Source organism: Pinus tabuliformis, chromosome 6 (genome assembly GCF_031772625.1).
Source record: "Pinus tabuliformis cultivar Carrire ecotype Pingquan chromosome 6, CPIR1, whole genome shotgun sequence".
Lineage (NCBI taxonomy): Eukaryota > Viridiplantae > Streptophyta > Pinopsida > Pinales > Pinaceae > Pinus > Pinus tabuliformis.
Genome location: NC_142292.1, coordinates 1760781695 through 1760804051, shown reverse-complemented (window position 1 = coordinate 1760804051; position 22357 = coordinate 1760781695). Strand labels below are relative to the sequence as shown.

Sequence of the window (22357 nt, the reverse complement as noted above, 5' to 3'; positions counted from 1 at the left end):
ATGTGCCCAAACCTCTCCACCAAATTTCGTGGCTAGAGCACATCCGATGCTACCCCAAATCAACACTCCCTCTTAGCGAGGAATGTGCTCTAATAATACTCCTTGTTGAGTATCACCCTGATCATCTAGCATCAGTCCCTGTGTTGATGCTAGGCCTGCTGCCCATCATCCTCTGCATTGCTGCATCCTGTACTGCTGCCCATAGCTCTGCCACTGCCATTGCTGCATCTGTACGACAGCTCCCTCTGCATCCGTGTTGCTGCCCATGGCCCTGCCACTGCCACTGTTGCATCTGCACTGCATCTCCTCTCATCATGCTACATCGTGCTGCCCATAGCACTATTACTGCTAACTGCTGCACTGCTACTCAGTCACTGAGAAGTAAGTAACTGATCTCCCAACTCTGACCTCTTTGTCAGGCTAGAGTACTCCTGATGCTGAAGCTCCCGTTGCCGCTGACAAGTGCTCCCTCTTTGACTCTACGCTGCAGCAACAACCCCCTGCATCTCGCACCGTTGCACACCTCTCTGTGCCATCCTGCACTAGTGCAACACTCTCGTGCCTCTCGCATTGTTGCAGCCTGCTAGCCTTGCGCTGTCCTGGGAATTCTGCACTGTAGCTCTCTCTGCCACTTCATTCGCATCTGTCTCTACCCACATTTACCAGTCTTGCTACTTCTCTTTCGGGGTGCCCGTAGCAAGGTATAATCCAAGAGGCTGGGTACCTCGAGGATCCTGCTCCTCATCGCCTGTAGTTTGTCTGACTACAGCTTGATGTCTCCCCACTTCCGCTCAAGTGGTGTGTGTGCAGTCATGGCACAGTTATCGTCTGTCTCCACTTCCTTCTTTGCCCTTGCTGGCGCTGCCTTGGTCTCGGAGGCCTTTCCCTTGTTCTTCTTCCTTGGACACAGGATCGCATAATTACCCAGCTCCCCACAGTGGAAGCATTTGATCTTGGAGTGGTCCTTCTTCTTCCGTTTCTCTTGCTTTCCCTTAGATGCCAAGGCAACATCCTCCTCCTCCTCCTTGACTCTGATCCCCTTGCTACTGCTTCTCGCCTTGCTTAGCCTTCTGATCTCTTCTTGGCGAAGAGCCGCCCACATTTCCTCCCAATGTGGAAGGGTCGCTTTGCCCAGTATACTCTGGACAAATACCTCCTAGTCTTTTGAGACTGCATTCAGGGTTGTTCTCACCATCAATTCCTGATCTAGCATGGCCCCTATGGAAGTCAGTTGATCCCGGATCTCATTCCGTCGTCCGAGGAAGGTGTCAATTGGTTCTCCCTTCTTCATCTGGTATGATCGCAACTAATTTTCTAGTAACATCCTTCTCTGCACAGAAGTATGTTGGTATAATTTCTTTAGGGCCTCCCACATCTCATTTGTTGTTTCCTTCTTGGCAATGTGTGGTACTACATGGTCCTTGACCCCATCAAGGATGATGCTCTTGGCCCTCGCCATTGCCTCCTCGTACTTGTCGTTATCAGCTGGGTCAATTGGGATCGCTATCGTCCTCAAGGCGAAGTGCTTGACACGATTTTTGTCAAGTACGGATAAGATTTTGGCCTTCCAGACTGCGAAGTTTGAGGCTCCATCCAGTCTGTCCTGGTCTCTTACTCCGCGTAGTGCCATGCTGCTCTTCTACTTCCCTCTTGGAAGTTCTCGATGTGACTCCCTCTGAGCCTTGATTTCCCTCTTGGAAACCATTCTACCGATGTCGAGATGCCCCCTACTTTGATTGTCTATGCAAATACACCACTGATCCGGATTTCTCGGTTAGAAACCCTCGATAGAGACTCCCTCCTCCTTGGCCTTTCCCTATTAGGTACGGTTTTGACTACAGTACCCCACCAGCTCCACTCTACAACTTACCCACAGCCTCCTAAACCCCAGCAACCTGAAGGTGAGAGCTCCTAGGCTTTGCGCATTCGTGGCACCAGCAAACGAGCTCCCTTGGGAAATTGCGTCAGCGCTCCTGGCCTCTGCGTGAGCTTGTCTTTGCCTCCTTCAGCCTTTGCGCAACTTCTTCTTTGCTCGAACTTGATGACGTAAGCACTGCGTCACCCCTTCCTTGCTGCTTTGCTGCTAGGAACAACTTTTGTCACTCGGGACAATTGCTTTTTACTGCTGCTGCTCTACTTTGCTGATGTCCTCAGTTCTCCTGCGATCTGCAACCACGCTTTGATACCATGTTGGAATTTCTAAGTTTGACACATTAGAAACCCTCCATGCACTTTACTGATTTATTCCTACCTACTTGTTCTGTTAATGAACAAGTTATTTGCCATGTAAATACTGAAAATAAATACAAGTGCATGTTCAACACATTACAGATCATCAACTGAAGGAAACAGAAACAAGCACACAAGTGACACCGTTATTTTTGGATTAATGTCCCCAAAAAAACCCAATGTCGGAAAACCGGTGCAACTATCTGAGGGTTTTATTATTAAGCAGTTCTTTTTTGAGTACACTGGGTGCCAAACTGGCTAACTCGACAGAGATAAAAAATCTGGCAGCAATACCTCTCTTCGGAAACAGGTATTTGGAAAGCCTCCTCCACGAAATCCCTTTCTAGCACAATCTGAAGCTCAATGTCAGTGCTGCTGGCCTCTGCGTCAGCCTGCAACTCTCTGCGTCAGCCTATTGAGGCTCTGCGCAGCCTCTTTGGCTCTCTGCATCACTCCTGCAGCCTCTGCGTGGATGATGCAGGCCCTTCTTGCTCTGCGTAGTCTCTGTTGCCTTTGCGTGGCTCCCTCTGGCTCTGCGTCTGCCTATCTCTGCTTCTGCGCTGGTCTCTCGGCACTATCCTTGCCTCTCTGCTTCGTACTCACTGCCCCTCGATGCAACTGATCATTGATTCTATCTCTCTTAGCAAACCCCTCTCTAGAGAATAAAATGACTGATCACTCTGGTGTGTTCTCCAAGTGAACGTCAAGCCTCCTCTTATACTTTTCTCGTTGTAATATCCCTTTTCAGGGATATCCCTCAAACACAAGCAAACTCCAACTAGAGATGGATTGGGAGGGCATTTACCAATTATGTTGCCTCTGAAAAGAGGACGAGATCTGGAGGCTACCTGGCCCTTTCCAGACTGTGTCTAAGAGTATAGGAGAAAAACAGACAAGTGGTATAGTAGCCGGGAAGCTCAAAGAGATAAAAATAACAGTAGTGCAACATACAATAATGTATACATGGAATATAAGCAGATACTCAAGAAATGCAGAGAGAAATGTTAAGCCATTTTATTATACTGAGTAATGGAAATAGTACAAGAGGTGATCAGAAAGATAGCACCTCGACTTGCACAAGGCAAGTGAAGAAATACACTCAGAATGGTAAGGAAATGGCCTCTCTCTGAACTGTGTCCAAGCTGCCGGAGAACTGCTGTGCTGCTGCTACTGCTGGAATCAAGTGAGGATTTGGGGTTGTTCCCCTCCTCAGAAAATGTTGAAACTCTGGAATCAGCCTCTGCTCAATAGACCTAGAAAAGCCCAGAAAGCTTTTCTAAAATAGCTGACCCCCGAAAATCACCCCCTTGAGGATCTACGCTATCCCTCAAGGCTCTGCGCTGCCACTGAAGAGAATCCTCCAAAACTTTGCCCGAGACTTTGCCAAAATCCTCCAATATGCAAGGGTTGATCCCTTGCTCAATCTCCAAGCTCAAATCCTCCACATAAACCCAATCCGGAGCTCCTACCAAAAGAGACTGCGTCCTCCTCTCTCGAGACTGCGCAGTCATCAAAATGCTCAGTTCTTCCTCAACTCCAAAGATCGATCCTCCTGCAAAAGACTGATGAAACTACCTTTCCCAAGCAGGCACTTGAAGTCCCTCGGGGCTAAGGGTGAGATCTCCGAACGGAGAGCAATGCACTAAACAGTGCTGCAGACAGGCTAAACAACCAGCGTGCTCTAAGTCGAAGTGACTAGCTCAAATGCAACATAATCGAATGCCAAAATGAGGAGGCTCCGCTCTCCTTTATAGCGTTGGCCTCTCTCAAAACCCTAAGGCCCACTTCCTCCAACGTAGCCTCTCTCTTGTCACGTGCTCCTCTCCATCTGCGTAGCCCCCCCAAGTGTCTACGTGGGCCCCCTTCTCTACGTGGTCCTTTGGCCCCCTTGGTTCCCCTTTTAAGTTACTACGTTGTGCTACTAGGGAGTGACTTTATTCAAAAAGTGAGTTATGCCCCCCTTTCCTCACCTTTTTATTTATAAATAACTATAGAAGGCAAAATTGAGCAAAATCAAATATTCCAATTAGCCATGGCTAATTAGGAATATTACAGTCTCCCCCGGTAAAATGTTGCTTGTACTCAAGCAACTGAAGTGATGGATGCTGCAAAATTTTCTCACTCTCCCAAGTGGCATCCTCATCCGGTAAATTCTTCCACCTCACCAAGAATTCCAGGACCGTCCTGCTCCGTAGCTGCCTCTCCCTGGTATCAATAATAGCCTTTGGCTGCAACACCAAATGCCCCTCATCATCCGTGGGTGGTAGCTCATCTGTCACTGTCACCTGCTGCCCTAATGCCTTCTTCAGGCATGATACATGAAAAACGTTATGAATCTTGCTGCCTTGGGGCAACTCCAACTCATACACAACGTGTCCAATCCTGCGTATCACCCTGTATGGCCCATAAAAGCGGGGCTTGAGCTTCTTAGGCCCCTTCTGCTTTAGTGACGACTGTTGGTATGGCTATAATCGTAGGTAGACCAAGTCCCCTACCTCAAACTGTCTCTCCACCCGACCCCTGTCAGCATACAGCTTCTGCTGGTTCTGCGTTGTAGCCATATTATCCTTGAGAGCTCGGAGAATATCCTGACTCTCTTGGATCCAAATCTTGGCTCTCGGAGCCTTGCTAGCACCAAACATCACGTTAGCAAAAGATAAAGGATGATATCCATACAAAGCATAGAATGGTGACATACCAATGGACATGTGATGTGTAGTGTTGTAGTAGTACTCCTCCAGATGCAGCCACTTCAACCATGCTCGCTGCTGCCCACTGACATAGTTATGCAAGTAGCCCTCTAGCCACTTGTTAACTATCTCTGTCTGCCCGTCCGTCTGTGGGTGATAACTGGTACTCGGTGTCAACTCCATCCCCAAAAACCGGAAAAGCTCCTGCCAAAACCCGCCCATGAAACAGTTGTCCATGTCACTGGTGATGGTCTTAGGAAGACCATGTAGCCTGAAGACCTCTCTAAAGAACAACTCGGCCACCTGCGCTGCTGTGTAGTGTGCGAATATGGCGAAAAAATGTGCGTACTTTGTTAGTCGATCAACGATGACAAAGATACAATCCTTGCCCTGTACCATGGGCAACCTAGTGATGAAGTCCATCGAAATAAACTCCCATTTCCCCTCCGAAATGGGAAGAGGCTGCAATAATCCTGCGGGATGGCTCATCTCCTGCATGCTTTTGCCCACGGGAATTTGGGCATATCCTGATCATACAACACTGCCCTCGCTGCTTCCACAATAGTCTTGTTTTTCCTTTCTACTACTCCATTCTGCTCCGGATTGTAGGGAGCTGTCCACTCTCTTCTAATGCCTTAACGCAAAAATCGATGAAGTCCTTGTCAACATACTCTCCACCACTGTATGAGCACAACACTTTTATCTTCTTTCCTGTCAGATTCTCCACTAGAGCCTTGAACTCTTTGAATCGACCAAAAACCTCATCCTTTGTTTTCAGAAAGTAGATCCAAGTCTTCCTGGAATGGTCATCGATGAAGGTGACAAGTATTCGACACCACTAAGAGCTTTTGTGGACATCGGTCCGCAAATGTCTGAGTGTATCAATCCTAGAACACTCTTAGCTCTATTGTTACTTCTAGAAAACGCTGGTTTGTTATACTTGCCCAGAGCGCACCCTCTACATACATCATCTCGTTCGATGCTTAGTTCTGGAACTCCTGATAATATTTTCCTGAGAATTCTCAGAGCCCCATGGTGTAAGTGTCCCATCCTCCTATGCCATAGTTCATTCAAATCTTTATCTCCATTGCTGCTTATCAGTGCCATTGGTGATTCTAGCTGTAATCTATACAACCCGTTATTTCTGATTCCAATCTGGGCCTTTCTTTTCCAACTCGGTGTTTGACATATACTTTCTCCTTAATGAAGAAAACATCATAACCCTTGTTTTGAAGTTGACATACAGAGAGTAAGTTCATCCCCAATCTTTGCACATGTAGCACATTGGTTGCTCGAAGCCACTCTCCTGCTTCGGTTCGAAAGACTACAATACCTCTTCCTACTGGGCTACACTTTGCCTTATTTCCCATGGTGATCTGAAAATTCATTCTTTCTTCTTAATAATTTGAGAAACATTCTCGGGCAAAGCTTGCTGGGCAAGCAACTTCTTCTTCCAATTTGTAAGCTAACATAGAATAATCGTGATCCATGTCCCTTGTGTCTTCTTCTAGAAATCTGTGTGAGTCCCTTTGAGTTGATGCCTTTGCATCATGCTCTTGACCCATGGTCAATTTTTCTCTCCTGTTGGCGGATCTCTGCTCTGATACCATGTGAAAATTTCTAACCTGAAATTCTACTGTAGCAATTGATTTATGTCACCTACTTATTCTTCACAATAAGTAATCTACGAAATCCCTTTAGCAAATATTAAAATAAATTCTACTGCAGTTATCACATAATTATACAGAGAAAATACATACACAAGAACCAATAACATCAACACAGTTGTTTTTGGACAATTTTCCCCGGAAAAACCCAATGTGGGAAAACCTGTGCAACAGTTGAGGGTTTTATTAATCTTTAGCAACAATCGCTTTTACAAGGAATGATTTTATAGAGAAACTGAGAGAAAACACCTTAGAGTTTCCCTTGTAAACTTTCTGACACTTTGGAGATCCTTCTCCCACTTCTGCGTCACCTCTGCGTCACTTAGTGTGGCTCAACATGGCTATGGGTGGCTCTGCATCCCTCTGCGTCAGCTTGCGTGAGGGCTACATCTCCCCTGAACTGCGTCTCCCTCTGCGTTGTCTCTCAATGTCCTTGCATTACCTCCTCCTCAGTCATTGGCTACTACTAATACCCTCCTCTTCCTCCACCCTGCAACTCTCCCTCTGAAATCGATCTCCTCTTGAAAATTCATTTTTTCTTCCTGATAATCTGAAAAAATTCTCGAATTCCTGTCATATGCCAGGAAGCTCCACTATATATATATCAAACCTCAGAGGAGGCAGAGCTTGCTAGGCAAGTGACTTCTTCTTCCAATCTGGAAGCTAACATAGAATAATCATGATCCATGTCCCTTGTGTCTTCTTCTGGAAATCTGCATGAGTCCCTTTGAGTTGATGCCTTTGCATCATGCTCTTGACCCATAGTCAATTTTCTCTCCTGTTGCCGGATCTCTGCTCTGTACCATGTGAAAATTTCTAACCTGAAATTCTACTGCAGCAACTGAAAATTTCTAACCTTATTTCCCATGGTGATCTGAAAATTCATTCTTTCTTCCTGATAATCTGAAAAACATTCTCGAATTTCTGTCATATGCCAGAAACCTCCACTATCTATATACCAAACCTTAGAGGAGACAGAGCTTGCTAGGCAAGTGACTTCTTCCATTCTGGAAGCTAACATAGAATAATCGTGATCCATGTCCCTTGTGTCTTCTTCTGGAAATCTACATGAGTCCCTTTGAGTTGATGCCTTTGCATCATGCTCTTGACCCATAGTCAATTTTTCTCTCCTGTTGTCGAATCTTTGCTCTGATACCATGTGAAAATTTCTAACCTGAAATTCTATTGCAGCAACTAATTTATGTCACCTACTAATTCTTCACAATAAGTAATCTATGAAATCCCTTCAGCAAATATTAAAATAAATTCCACTGCAGTTATCACATAATTATACAGAGAAAATACATACACAAGAACCAATAACATCAACACAGTGGTTTTTGGACAATTTTCTCCCAAAAAACCCGGTGTGGGAAAACCGGTGCAACAGATGAAGGTTTTATTAATCTTTAGCAACAATCGCTTTTACAAGGAATGGTTTTACAAAGAAATTGAGAGAAAACACCTGAGAGTTTCCCTTGGAAACTTTCTGATACTTTGGAGACCCTTCTCCCACTTCTGCGTCACCTCTGCATCACCCTGCGTGGCTCAGCGTGGCTATGGGTGGCTCTACATCCCTCTGTGTCAGCTTGCGTGAGGGCTACGTCTCCCCTGAACTGCGTCTCCCTCTGCGTTGTCTCTCAATGTCCCTGCGTCACCTCCTCCTTAGTCACTGGCTGTTGCTGATACTCTCCTCTTCCTCCAACCCTGCAACTCTCCCTCTGAAATCGATCTCCTCTTGAGAATCGATTTTCCTTGAGATACTGAGTATCTGCTTGTGTGTCTCCAAATGATCCTCAAGTCTTCTCTTATATTTTTCCTGTTGATGAATCAACGACCGAGATTAAGTCTCTAATCAATAGCTTAGATTAAAACAGACTTGATCCTCGTCTCTTAGAAGCTTCTCACCCTTATCTTATTAATACCCATTAATATTTTTATTTTCCTAAGTTTAGACTTAGGAACCCATTGCAAATATTACTTATTTTAATAACACCTCATTCGGGTGGAATTTCTCCAAACGATTTATGGGTCTTGGAGATCTCATGTGCCTTAGCCTCTGCACCAAATTCCAAGGCTAGAGCACATCTGATGCTACTTGTTGACCACTGCCGGTCAACTGCCCATAGCAGTACACCCCCTTTTTCCTTGCGAAAAGGGTAGCGCTTGATCGACATGTCCGTGCCATTCTATAGTCAGCGACAACTTGATCAATTTATGTTGTAAACCCAGTCTGCATGTATAAATTGTAAATAATCTTAGCAGATATGAGTCATGTCTGTAAATTGCCTAGGTGGACCTAATTTTCTAAGTGATAATCTATGTTCCGGAAGGTTTTTCGTCTCACCGATCCATGATCGGTAGAGTTTTCCTTCAGCCTAACCCCAAAGCCGGGATGCATTTTGTCATTAGAATCTTAGGAGAATCCTAGTGTGTTAATCTGCTAGATTATAGTTGTGTCGCAGAACTGGGTGATTTATGAGGGTCTATGTCAAATGGGTTTTCCCCCTTGGGATGTAAAGTTGTAAAGGTCATGATGTAAAGTGTCTTGAGGGTTAAGAAATGTTTTAATCCCCTCATAAGTCCTAGGTCCTAGGTAATTTTCCCAAAAGCTAAGTTCAAGGATCCATTTAAAAATAAATTAAAAATAAATAAATAAAAATATAAAAAATATAAAAAAATTAAAAATTAAAAAATAAAATAATATATATATATATATATGATAAAGTAAAAAAAAAACAAAAAATAATAAAATAATAATATTTTGAGTAAATAAATGCAGAATTTCAATTTTTAAATACATTAAAAATTCGATGGATGAGATCAAGAGATATCTTGATCCTCATCGACGGTCGAGATCATTTTGACATGGATCACTTGAACTAGCTGTTGGGATCTTTTCCTTTAAATAGGGTGCTAGGGGTCATTTGAGATCATTCGATCTGTGAGTCTTGTGCTGAAGAAGCTCTCTTGTAAACTCTTTCTGGTGCTAATAAAGAAAGACTTTGGGGTTCAAAACCTTGCTGGTGTTACTCTCTGGAAGTGCTGTGAGCTATTTTATTTTCTGCATATTTTAAATTTTCAGCCATTAATAACAGCTTATTATAGAGTATTGTTGAGCACAGGTATCTTGTTCACTTGCTAGGGTTTGAATGGCATTAGGTTTTCTGAAGTAATGGCAAGTATCTCCATTGCTTTTTGAGATCTAGTATTATTTTTTCTCTCTTTATTGATGGTTGAAGTGAGCTGTGCAGGAAACCCTTATTGAAGAAGATCAGCGGGTGTTTGGGGAAGTTCTTGGCTGAACCAGCCAACTCCCGCAAGCATTTTCTTGCAGAGCCTAGCTAGTTTGGATCCTGGGTTAATCATTTAGTTTATTTTTTGATTTGCATGAGAGATTTCTAAAGTATTTTCATAAGTAAATCTGAATTTCTAAAATATTGTAGATCATCACTGACAAATCTGGCTGTTGTAGAGCTAAAATTTTGAAATTTTGAACCAGTTTGTAGGGTTTCATTTTTTTTTGCATATACTTTCCAGATTTTTTGGGTCTTCCACTTGCAGGTTTGAGATAAAATTCTAGAGGAAAATTGAGTTTTGCAGGGTTTACTATCTTGCTGTCCAGAGGTTTCAGATATCAGTCGTTTTTCAAATCTGGGGTTCCATTATTTACAGGAAGTTAAACCCCATCTGCTCCTCATCAATCAACCTGCAACTCATCCAAACGCTGCACAACTCTCATTGGAACTGCGTTTTTCATTTATAAGGCTCTCCACGCTGCTTAAATCTCCCACTGTTTGCAATCCTCCTCTCCACACCATCGCCCAGCTCCATTCTTCAATGCAGATTGATCCCCACGTTCAACCCTTCAGTCATATTAACCCAACGAAATTCGATTTTTGGGTCAGCACGTGAGTTTGCCCGCGTTTCTGCTCTCAGCACGTGGAGATTACTTGCGTGAGGCTTTTCTTCCTACGCATCTGCTCTTCGCTGCCTTCACCAGAGCTACCGTGGGCCTGCACGCAGCTCTTGTTCTGCATCCAGTCACGTCTGCAAGTTTCGGATACTCCAAAAGGATCAGGTAAGCTCCAATACGATTCAAAGTTTTCGACCTTTGCTGGGCAGTGCGTTTTAGAAACAGCGTTTTCCTCACACGCCCACGCAGTCAGTTTTCTTTCCCTTGTGCTAACCGAGCTTCTGCGGGCCTGCGTGGAGAACGATTGGGTCTTTTACGCTGGTTAGATTTTCCATTCGAGCCTCAGTCAATTTTTTTGGGTAGATTTCGATCTTAAATCTGAGTTTTATTTCGGTTTCGCAGTTAGTTTTATCTGGATTGGTTTTTCGTTGTTTTAGTTTTAGTTTTAGGATATACGATTTGCATAGTTTAAATTTATTTATTAAATTTTAGATTTAGGTTTTATTTAATCTTTAGATTTAATTTAAAATCTGTAAAGTTTTCGTTAGTTTTTTAGTTTTTCTTTTTAGTTTAGATTTCAGATTTAGGGTTTAGCATTAGATTTGTTCAAAAAAGAAATTTAACTTTGTTTGGATTTGGTTCTAAAAATAAATAAATAAATAAAAAATGGTTTCATTTTTTTTATTTCTTATGTATTAGATTAAAGCTAAGTTGTATTTTAGGATTCAAATTTAGTTTCTTTTTCTTTTGTTTTGTTATAGTTTAGATTTTATTAAAAAATCATAAAAGTACAAAAATTAAAAAAAAAAAATAAAAAAAAAGAGAAAAAATAAAAAAAACCTTTTTATTTAGACTTTATAGTCTTGTTTTATTTAAAAAAAAACGTAAAAAAAATATTTTGGAAATATTTTGCCAGATTCAGTCTTGGCTCGGGGATTTTATCACATTTTATCTTTTCTGCTAAGGCTAAAATTTTTGATGTGGAATGAATGTTTATCATTTTATGCGAGTCTACACATGAATGATCATTTTGAAGATTAGTTGCATGAATATGATATCTGGTTAATGTTCATAATTGTGTGGTTGTTTAAAGCATTCATCTTTCGAAATTTTTAATCACTGGATATCGTTATTGAGCTTTAATCATTATAAGAGCATTGTGGTTTTACTGGATATCTTGCATCGTTCAAGTTGTTTGATGGTAAATGATTGCTCTACATGGTTTACTTTTCTGCAGCGTTTAGTAAGTAATCATTTAAACATTAACTTTATAAGGCACTGGTTTATTAAGCTTAACAAAATCAATTTAGTGCTTGTTTCTTCGTGTCTCCCAACCCAACTGGTCCACAGTTGGTCTTCATCATCTCATAGGGTCTACCCCCCTTAGCTGCGAGAAACAGGCTTAAACGGAGAGATCGGGGATCAGAGTGACAGCCCCCGGTCTGAGCATTGTCATGACAATCTGTGCGACAACATTTTTTGGCGCCATTGCTGGGGATAGAGTTTTTCTGTCCTTGGTTCTTTCATCTCGAGCTTTTTCGTGTCTTACTTCTTGTTCAGGTGGCGACTCCACTTCATATATTATCTTCGAGAGTGTACACTAGAAGACATCCAAGTAGTCTGTGCAATCCTACTCCTGATCCTTAAAAGGTCCTCAGGGTACGATTACACAAACTCGCTTCTCATACACTTCTTGTAAACGTTGGACAAGAAGCCCTCTCTGATATTCATTTGCATTTTAAAGGTCAAGTTAGGCACAACATCATGGATATGTATGCACCTTGTCATTTTTCTAACATTCCAGGATATCCCAACGATATTCCATCTATTGGGATCGATAAATTGCCTAACTTTCAAGGAAATAATGCGATTAGTGCTAACTCTCATTTGCGAGATTTTAGCATATGGATGGCTAAATACGCAAGATCTGCTGATTTCGATCATGAGGATGTCAGAATGACTCTTTTCATCTTAACTCTAGGAGGTGATGCCTATGATTGGTTTGCAGAAAAGCCTCAGAATTCGTTTAACTCCTTACAATCGATCATTAATGCATTTTAAGAAAAATATGGAGATAAGAGAGAAGGAAGGCACCTCGTAAAAGCTATTAGCCTAATAAAAGAGAGAGAGGATGAAACTGTTGAAGAATTTAATAAAAGGTTTAATGGCATTGTTAGAGAATTACCTCAAGACTATAAACCTACAGATAAAACTCTCCAAGATTTTTACATTGATGCCTTTAGTCCTGAGCCATCTTATGAATTAAGGCGTGCTAAACTTAATGATTATAGAGATTGCCAAGCCTTAGCTATAGAGCTTGAAAAGGACAAGGCCGCATCTGGGAAGTCTGAGATCCCAGGTTTCGATAGGGCTGCTACGAAACTAAAGGAACCTAAAGGAAAAGCAGTCCAAGAACCTGAAAGTGAGCTTGTTCTCAAATTGCTTCAAAAAATTGAAACTATGGAAATTAATCATAATAAGGAGATAACCACTTTGCAGAATAGGTTGATCCAAATGGAAAGATCGCAAACGCAGAATTTTCAACCTCGAAATAATAATAATAGAAATAACAATTGGCAAAGGAAGGGTCAATCTAGTGAGCAGAGTCTTCCTAATCCGCTAAATAATTTGGTTGATAATGCTCCTCCTTATTGTCGGGTTTGTGATGCTCTTCATGAAGAGGCCACTTGTCCCATCGTTAGAAGAATTTTAGATAATGGAATGTTTGGAACGGGTGATCAAATAAATGTAGTAGGCAACAAGTTTCCTTTGTCTATGGATGATTGGATAGAGGTCAAGGAAATGAGTCGTGATGTTGTGAATCTTTCATCAGCTTTTAGTATAAATAACCTTGAAAATGAAGATGATATTTTGGCTAGGTTATATGGTGAAAAACCCTCTCTCGAGCAAATCTTGAAAATTGCCAGAGATAAGGGTTTGACCTATCAGAGAAGGGATAAAGATCAAAGCGGGAATCAAATTCCCCTTCGAACTATTAACCCTGGTGTAAACTTTGGAATAGATGTCGATTTGGGAAGTTGGTATAACAATGCAAAAATCTGGGTTCCTGTCTCCGAGATTGCTAAAATCCCTTCCCAAAGAGACAAGTTACTAAAAGCGATTCAAGGTCCTCAAGTCAATACTTCTCAACAGAAGACTCAGGAAGTTGACTATCATGATGCTCCCATATATCTGCAAAGCTTAGATGCTGATAACAAAGATCACCAGCCTTTCTTTATCACCTTATTAGTTAATGGGTATAAATTGAATAATTGCATGTTGGATTCTGGTGCATCAGCTTGTGTAATGACTAAAAGGGTCATGGAACAGCTTAACTTAAGAGTTTCTAGACCCTACTATAATATATGCGCCATGGATTCTAAGAAAATCGAAGTGCATGGTTTAATCAAAGATTTGCAAGTTCATCTTTCAGTTTACCCAGACATCATGGTTGTCATGGATATTGTTGTTGTGGATGTGCCTGATGCCTGGGGTATGCTGTTATCTAGAAAGTGGGCCTCTGATCTAGGAGGAAGTATTCAAATGAATTGGTCATATGCCATGATTCCTTCTCCTAGGGGTGATGGTTTTGTAAGACTAAATAGAGAGCCCGAAAGAAAATTTCATGTTGAAGATCCTAAGAGACCTCACAACGAAATAATCAAAGAGCAATATGACATTGGGAACTATGCCATCATGTCTAATTTTATAATTCCTCCCGATGATAAGATTAGGGGTCTCAAGGATAAGGTTTGGTATATGTACTTCGATGGTGCAGCGTCTAGGTAGGGTAAAGGTGTTGGAATAGTGCTTAAATCTCCCCTTGGTCACATTTTCAAGTTTGCCTATCGATTAGAATTTGAGGCAACCAACAATGTCGCTGAATATGAGGCTATATTGTTGGGGCTTGAGTTGGCCAAGTCCTTGAAGGTTAAATTGCTTAGCATTAAAGGGGATTCTGATTTGGTTATCATGCAGCTTAAAAATAAATTCACATGCAGAAATCAAAGATTAAGAAATTATCGAAATGCTGTGTGGGATACTATGGAGCATTTTGATGCCCTTGACCTCGAAGCAATTCCAAGAGAGCAGAATAGTTTGGCAGATGAACTTGCCGTAGCTGCTACTACTTTCCAGTTATCTGATGAGCTAATTAACGACAAGATCAAAATGGAAGTAATATTCAGACCATCTGTTCCAGATAACTCAGAGCATTGGCAGGTCTTCAATGATGAAAAGCAAGTCATTCGTTTTCTTAATAGTTTGGATGAGTTTGAGGATTTCCGGATAGTTTCTGAGGAGGATGGATCTTTAAATCATGAGCATATCATAAATCCTACTCCTAGGAATGTGGTTGCCTTAGAGCAACATTTTGATCGGCATGATGCCACGAAGCTGAGAGAAGAAAATAAGATGGACCCAGGCGAATATCTCGAGATAAACATTGGTACTTCTGAAAACCCAAAGATCGTTAAAATTGGTAGAGGTACTAGTGTGGAGGAAAGAAAAAAGTTAACTGATTTACTTCGCGAATATCGAGATATTTTAGCTTTTTCTTATGATGAATTAAAAGGCTATAGGGAAGATGTCATGGAACATACTATCCCCTTAAAGGATGAAAATGCTAAACCCTTTCATTAGAAACTTAGGCAAATTAATCCTAAATTACTTCAAAAAGAGGCCTATCAAATAGGTTCAACTATCCTATTGCATAGGTGTAGTACTAAAATCCTCAGGAGATGAAAGCATCTGTGCATTTACACGACAGAATTGTTCTAAGAACTCACCTTTGAGCGTAAGTTTTATTTTATTGCGAAAATGCTTGCAGCAGGGATTATTGCTCAAACAAGGCATGCGACATGGTGTTCGAATTTGGTGATTGTTAGGAAAAAGAATGGTACGATAAGGCTGTGTGTCGATTTTCGAAACCTCAATCTAGCATGTAAGAAAGATAATTACCCTTTGCCAAACATGGAGACTTTGTTGCAAAGAGTAACCGGTTGTGGAATGATGTCGCTGCTAGATGGTTTTTCTGGGTACAATCAAGTATGGGTTAAGAAGGAAGATCGTCATAAAACCACGTTCACCACACCATGGGGTACCTTTGAATACATCAGAATGCCTTTTGGATTAACAAACGTTGGGGCTACATTCCAAAGGGCTATGGATTATGCCTTCAAAGGGTTAATCGGGAAATTTATTGAAATTTACCAAGATGATCTTACTGTTTTCTCTAAATATGGTATTAGTCATGTAAATCACCTTAGGCAGGTTTTCGATAGATGTAGAGAATACGGGATTTCTTTGAATCCAGCTAAGCCTGTTTTTGGAGTAACGGAAGGGAAATTACTCGGTCATATCATTTCTAGGGAAGGAATCAAGATTGATCCTGAAAGAATTGAAGCAATCCAAAAGATTCCTCTCCCTCATAATCTTAAATCCCTTCAGTCTTTCCTCGGAAAGATAAATTTTATTAGAAGGTTTATTCCAAATTACGCAGAAATAGCTAAGCCTATTCAAAATCTTCTAAAGAAAGATGCAAAATTTGTTTGGCAAGAAGACGGCAAAAAGGCTTTCCAAGAAATCAAATGTGCTATCGCAAGAGCTCCTATCTTAGTTAGTCTCGATTATTCCAAGGATTTCATGATTTTTTCTTTCGCTTCCGAAGATACCATTGCTGGTGCCCTGCTTCAGAAGAATAAAGATGGTCACGAGCAGCCTATTGCTTTCATGAGTAGAGCACTTCAAAATTCCGAATTGAAGTACAATACCATGGAAAAGCAAGCTTATGCCCTGGTCAAGTCTCTTAAGCATTTTAAAACTTATGTGGGTTATTCTAAAATCATTGCTTTCGTGTTGTCAAGGATATATTAACTCAAACTGATTGCTTAGGGACTCGTGCTAGGTGGGTTACTAAAATACAGGAATATGATTTAGAGATCAGACCCACCAAGTTGGTCAAAGGCCAAGGTTTAGCTCAGATGTTAACTGAAGGTAACGAAAAGACTCTTGGTTTGTTCTGTCTTAGCGATCTATCTTTGCCGGAGTTGCAAAGATTAGGAGAGCATGAGTGGTACAAGGACATAGTTTATTACTTGATGAATCTTGCATGTCCTAACCATTTAGTTGCTCATAAGAGAAGGGCGTATTGCCTTATGAAGGATGGCCTTGGATGGAGAAATCCTGAGGGCACAGTGCTTAGGTGTGTTGACGACGTTGAGTCCAAGAAATTAATCTCTGAGTTTCATTCAGGATTTTGTGGTGGTCATTATGCTGCTAGAACTACTGCCCACAAAATCCTGAGAGCTGGCTATTATTGGCCTTCAATCTTTTCTGATGTGCACAAGTTTGTTAGAGCTTGTCAAGCCTGTCAACTATTCACTGGGAAACAGAAGCTTGCTGCCCTGCCTCTACAACCTGTCATTGTAGAGGCACCTTTTCAGCATTGGGGTCTGGACTTCATAGGGAAGTTCCATGAAAATTCTAGCAATGGCTACTCATGGATTTTGACTGCTACGGATTATTTTACTAAATGGGTTGAAGCCATTCCTGCTAAGAATGCCACTGGAAAGGTTATTATGGATTTCATTGAAAATAACATCATTACTAGATTTGGTGTCCCTGTTAAGATCACTACTGACAATGCCAAATCTTTTAGTTCTTTAGAGTTTTCATCTTTTTGTTTCAAGTATGGCATTGTCTTATTTCATTCGTCAAATTACTATCCTCAGGGTAATGGTCTGGCTGAATCAAGTAACAAGAATCTCATAACCATTATCAAGAAGATAGTAGGAGATAATAAGAGATCATGGGACAGCAAAATCAAGTATGCTTTATGGGCAGATAGAATCACTAAGAAGAAAGCTACTGGTAAATCTCCCTTTGAATTAGTTTATGGCTTGGATGTAACTTTACCTGTGCACCTCAAATTGTCAGCTTATCAGTTCCTCCAGAATTTTTCTACTAAAAAAGATGTTGTTCATAATAGAATAGATCAGATTGTGGAGTTAGATGAAGCTCGTAGGACAGCTTTTGATGCCATATGTAAAAATCAATCTAACATGAAGAAAAGCTTTGATAAATTTTCTCGATCTAGATCTTTACAGGTGGGAGATATGGTATTGCTTTGGGACCGCAAGAATGAGAAACCAAGAAAACATAAGAAGTTTGACAGTTTGTGGCTGGGACCTTACATCATTCGAGATATAGCTGGACCAAACTCATTCCACTTGAGCAGACTGGATGGCGAACCACTTGATCTACCAGCGAATGGCCAAATGCTCAAGCTGTTCTTCAAAGATGATATCTGATGCCATAGGGCATCCTTTGTATTGTATTTCTATCCCTACTCCTTGTCATTTCAGCGTTTCATTTCTGTTTTAGATTAGATTTACTTTTCATAGTTAAAGAGCTTCTATCTTTTATGTGCTTAAATGTTATATGATGATTTTTGAATGGACGCTACTTATTTTTGTTGTGTGTTGCGTGGATGCAGATTCTGGATTCTCACATTCCTACAGTGCAGCAACGTGTCCCCAAGTAGAGCCAGATGTTGACTGCTGGTCAACTGCCCATAGCAGTACACCCCCTTTTTCCTTGCGAAAAGGGTAGCGCTTGATCGACATGTCCGTGCCATTCTACAGTCATTGACAGTTTGATCAATTTATATTGTAAACCCAGTCTGCATGTATAAATTGTAAATAATCTTAGCAGATATGAGTCATGTCTGTAAATTGCCTAGGTGGACCTAATTTTCTAAGTGATAATCTACGTTTCGGAAGGTTTTTCGTCTCACCGATCCATGATCGGCAGAGTTTTCCTTCAGCCTAACCCCAAAGCCGGGATGGATTTTTTCATTAGAATCTTAGGAGAATCCTAGTGTGTTAATCTGCTAGAATATAGTTGTGTCGCAAAACTGGGTGATTTATGAGGGTCTATGTCAAATGGGTTTTCCCCCTTGAGATGTAAAGTTGTAAAGGTCATGATGTAAAGTGTCTTGAGGGTTAAGAAATGTTTTAATCCCCTCATAAGTCCTAAGTCCTAGGTCCTAGGTAATTTTCCCAAAAGCTAAGTTCAAGGATCCATTTAAAAATAAATTAAAAAATAATAAATAAATAAAAATATAAAATATAAAAAATAAAAAATAAAAAAATATAATAAAAAAAAATTAATAATATATAAATATATATATATATATATATATATATATATGATAAAGTAAAAAAAAACTAAAAATAATAAAATAATAATATTTTGAGTAAATAAATGCAGAATTTCAAATTTTAAATACATTAAAAATTCGACGGATGAGATCAAGAGATATCTTGATCCTCATCGACAGTCGAGATCATTTTGACATGGATCACTTGAACTAGCTGTTGGGATCTTTTCCTTTAAATAGGGTGCTAGGGGTCATTTGAGATCATTCGATCTGTGAGTCTTGTGCTGAAGAAGCTCTCTTGTAAACTCTTTTTGGTGTTAATAAAGAAAGACTTTGGAGTTCAAAACCTTGCTGGTGTTACTCTCTGGAAGTGCTGTGAGCTATTTTATCTTCTGCATATTTTAAATTTTCAGCCATTAATAACAGCTTATTATAGAGTATTGTTGAGCACAGGTATCTTGTTCACTTGCTAGGGTTTGAATGGCATTAGGTTTTCTGAAGTAATGGCAGGTATCTCCATTGCTTTTTGAGATCTAGTATTATTTTTTTCTCTCTTTATTGATGGTTGAAGTGAGTGTGCAGGAAACCCTTATTGAAGAAGATCAGCAGGTGTTTGGGGAAGTTCTTGGCTGAACCAGCCAACTCCCGCAAGCATTTTCTTGCAGAGCCTAACTAGTTTGGATCCTGGGTTAATCATTTAGTTTATTTTCTGATTTGCATGAGAGATTTCTAAAGTATTTTCATAAGTAAATCTGGATTTCTAAAATATTGTAGATCATAACTGACAAATCTGGCTGTTGTAGAGCTAAAATTTTGAAATTTTGAACCGATTTGTAGGGTTTCAATTTTTTTTTTGCATATACTTTCTAGATTTTTTGGGTCTTCCACTTGCAGGTTTGAGATAAAATTCTAGAGGAAAAATGAGTTTTGCAGGGTCTACTATCTTGCTGTCCAGAAGGTTTCAGATATCAGTCGTTTTCCAAATCTGGGGTTCCATTATTTACAGGAAGTTAAACCCCATCTGCTCCTCATCAATCAACCTGCAACTCATCCAAACGCTGCACAACTCTCATTGGAACTGCGTTTTTCATTTATAAGGCTCTCCACGCTGCTTAAATCTCCCACTGTTTGCAATCCTCCTCTCCACACCATCGCGCAGCTCCATTCTTCAACGCAGATTGATCCCCACGTTCAACCCTTCAGTCATATTAACCCAACGAAATTCGATTTTTGGGTCAACACGTGAGTTTGCCCGCATTTTTGCTCTCAGCACGTGGAGATTACTTGCGTGAGGCTTTTCTTCCTACGCATTTGCTCTTCGTTGCCTTCACCAGAGCTACCGTGGGCCTGCACATAGCTCTTGTTCTGCATCCAGTCACGTCTGCAAGTTTCGGATACTCCAAAAGGATCAGGTAAGCTCCAATACGACTCAAAGTTTTCGACCTTTGCTGGGCAGTGCATTTTAGAAACATCGTTTTCCTCACACGCCCACGCAGTCAGTTTTCTTTCCCTTGTGCTAACCGAGCTTCTGCGAGCCTGCGTGGAGAACGATTGGGTCTTTTACGCTGGTTAGATTTTCCATTCGAGCCTCAGTCAATTTTTTTTGGGTAGATTTTGATCTTAAATCTGAGTTTTATTTCGGTTTCGCAGTTAGTTTTATCTGGATTGGTTTTTCGTTGTTTTAGTTTTAGTTTTAGGATATACGATTTGCATAGTTTAAATTTATTTATTAAATTTTAGATTTAGGTTTTATTTAATCTTTAGATTTAATTTAAAATCCGTAAAGTTTTCGTTAGTTTTTTTTAGTTTTTTTTTTTTTTTTTTTCTTTTTAGTTTAGATTTCAGATTTAGGGTTTATTATTAGATTTGTTCAAAAAAGAAATTTAACTTTGTTTGGATTTGGTTTAAAAAAAAAAAAAAAAAAATGGTTTCATTTTAATTTCTTATGTATTAGATTAAAGCTAAGTTGTATTTTAGGATTCAAATTTAGTTTCTTTTTCTTTTGTTTTGTTATAGTTTAGATTTTATTAAAAAATCATAAAAGTACAAAAAATAATAAAAATAAAAAAATAAAAAAAGAGAAAAAATAAAAAAACCTTTTTATTTAGACTTTATAGTCTTGTTTTATTTAAAAAAAAAACGTAAAAAAAATATTGTGGAAATATTTTGCCAGATTCAGTCTTGGCTCGGGGATTTTATCACATTTTATCTTTTCTGCTAAGGCTAAATTTTTGATGTGGAATGAATGTTTATCATTTTATGCGAGTCTGCACATGAATGATCATTTTGAAGATTAGCTGCATGAATATGATATTTGGTTAATGTTCATAATTGCGTGGTTGTTTAAAGCATTCATCTTTCGAAATTTTTAATCGCTGGATATCGTTATTGAGCTTTAATCATTATAAGAGCATTGTGGTTTTACTGGATATCTTGCATCGTTCAAGTTGTTTGATGGTAAATGATTGCTCTACATGGTTTACTTTTCTGCAGCGTTTAGTAAGTAATCATTTAAACATTAACTTTATAAGGCACTGGTCTATTAAGCTTAACAAAATCAATTTAGTTCTTGTTTCTTCGTGTCTCCCAACCCAACTGGTCCACAGTTGGTCTTCATCATCTCATAGGGTCTACCCCCCTTAGCCGCAGGAGACAGGCTTAAACGGAGAGATCGAGGATTAGAGTGACAACCCCCGGTCTGAGCGTTGTCGTGACAATCTGTGCGACAACACTACCAAAAATCAACACTGGGCAGAAGGCTTAAACACTTAGAATAACATCAATCGACAATGAAGTGACCTTAGAATGACAGATCGTAAGATCCTCAGTAGGCTCCAAAATTCTAGTGTAGGCAAAATTTTGGAGGGTGTTGATCGTGTTGATTTGGGGTAGCATCGGATGTGCTCTAGCCACGAAAATTTGTGGAGAGCTTGGGGCACATGAGATCTCCAATACCTAGAAAGGGTTTGGGCAAATTCTAAACAGATCAGGAGATATTAAAATAATTAATATTTTTATTGGAGTCCCTAAGTTTAAACTAAGGGAAAATAAAATATTAATGAGTATTAATATGAATCTGTGTTAGAGTGGTCCAAAAGACATGGATCAAGCCAGATCTAATCTTAGTCATTGATTAGAGACTTAATCTCGACCGTTGAGATGTCAACAGGAAAAGTATAAGAGGACGCTTGAGGGTCACTTGGAGAGTACACCAGAGGTTCAGTCATTCTATTCTCTAGAGCGGGGTTTGCTAAAAGAGATAGAATCAGTGATCATGAGAGCAGCTGAGGGGCATTGAGTACAAAGAAACAAAGAAGGCAAAGATTGTGCCGGGAGAGCAGTGTAGCAGTCAAGGAGAGTGACGTAGAGCCAACAAGGGCTCACGCAGGGTCACACAGAGGCAGCCAAGTGCTGCACAAAGCACCAGAGAGGCCAGCGTGTCCGATGCAAAGGCATAGAAAGCTAACACGGGGCCTCTTGGGGCTGACGCAGGCCAAGAAAGGCTGACGCAGGGCCAACGTGAGACAGAGAGGGGCCGACGCAGTCCAGATTGGGCAGATGCTGGGGTTGCAGAGCAGTTTTGTGCAGAAGAGCTGCCGGAAGGATTTTCTGGGGTTTCAACCAGGAGATTTCTCTCAAACTGTGAGGTATAGCTGCTAAGGAAATTCTCTGTTGGGTAGGCCAGTTTCGGCAC

General features: G+C 40.4%; 1 protein-coding gene across 3 annotated transcripts in view; it reads left to right on the top strand.

The window, feature by feature from the left end:
* The window catches only part of LOC149265979 (alpha/beta-Hydrolases superfamily protein), a 393857-nt gene that overhangs the window by 150084 nt on the left and 221416 nt on the right, over positions 1 to 22357 (top strand). The gene's annotated exons all lie outside the window — the stretch shown is intronic.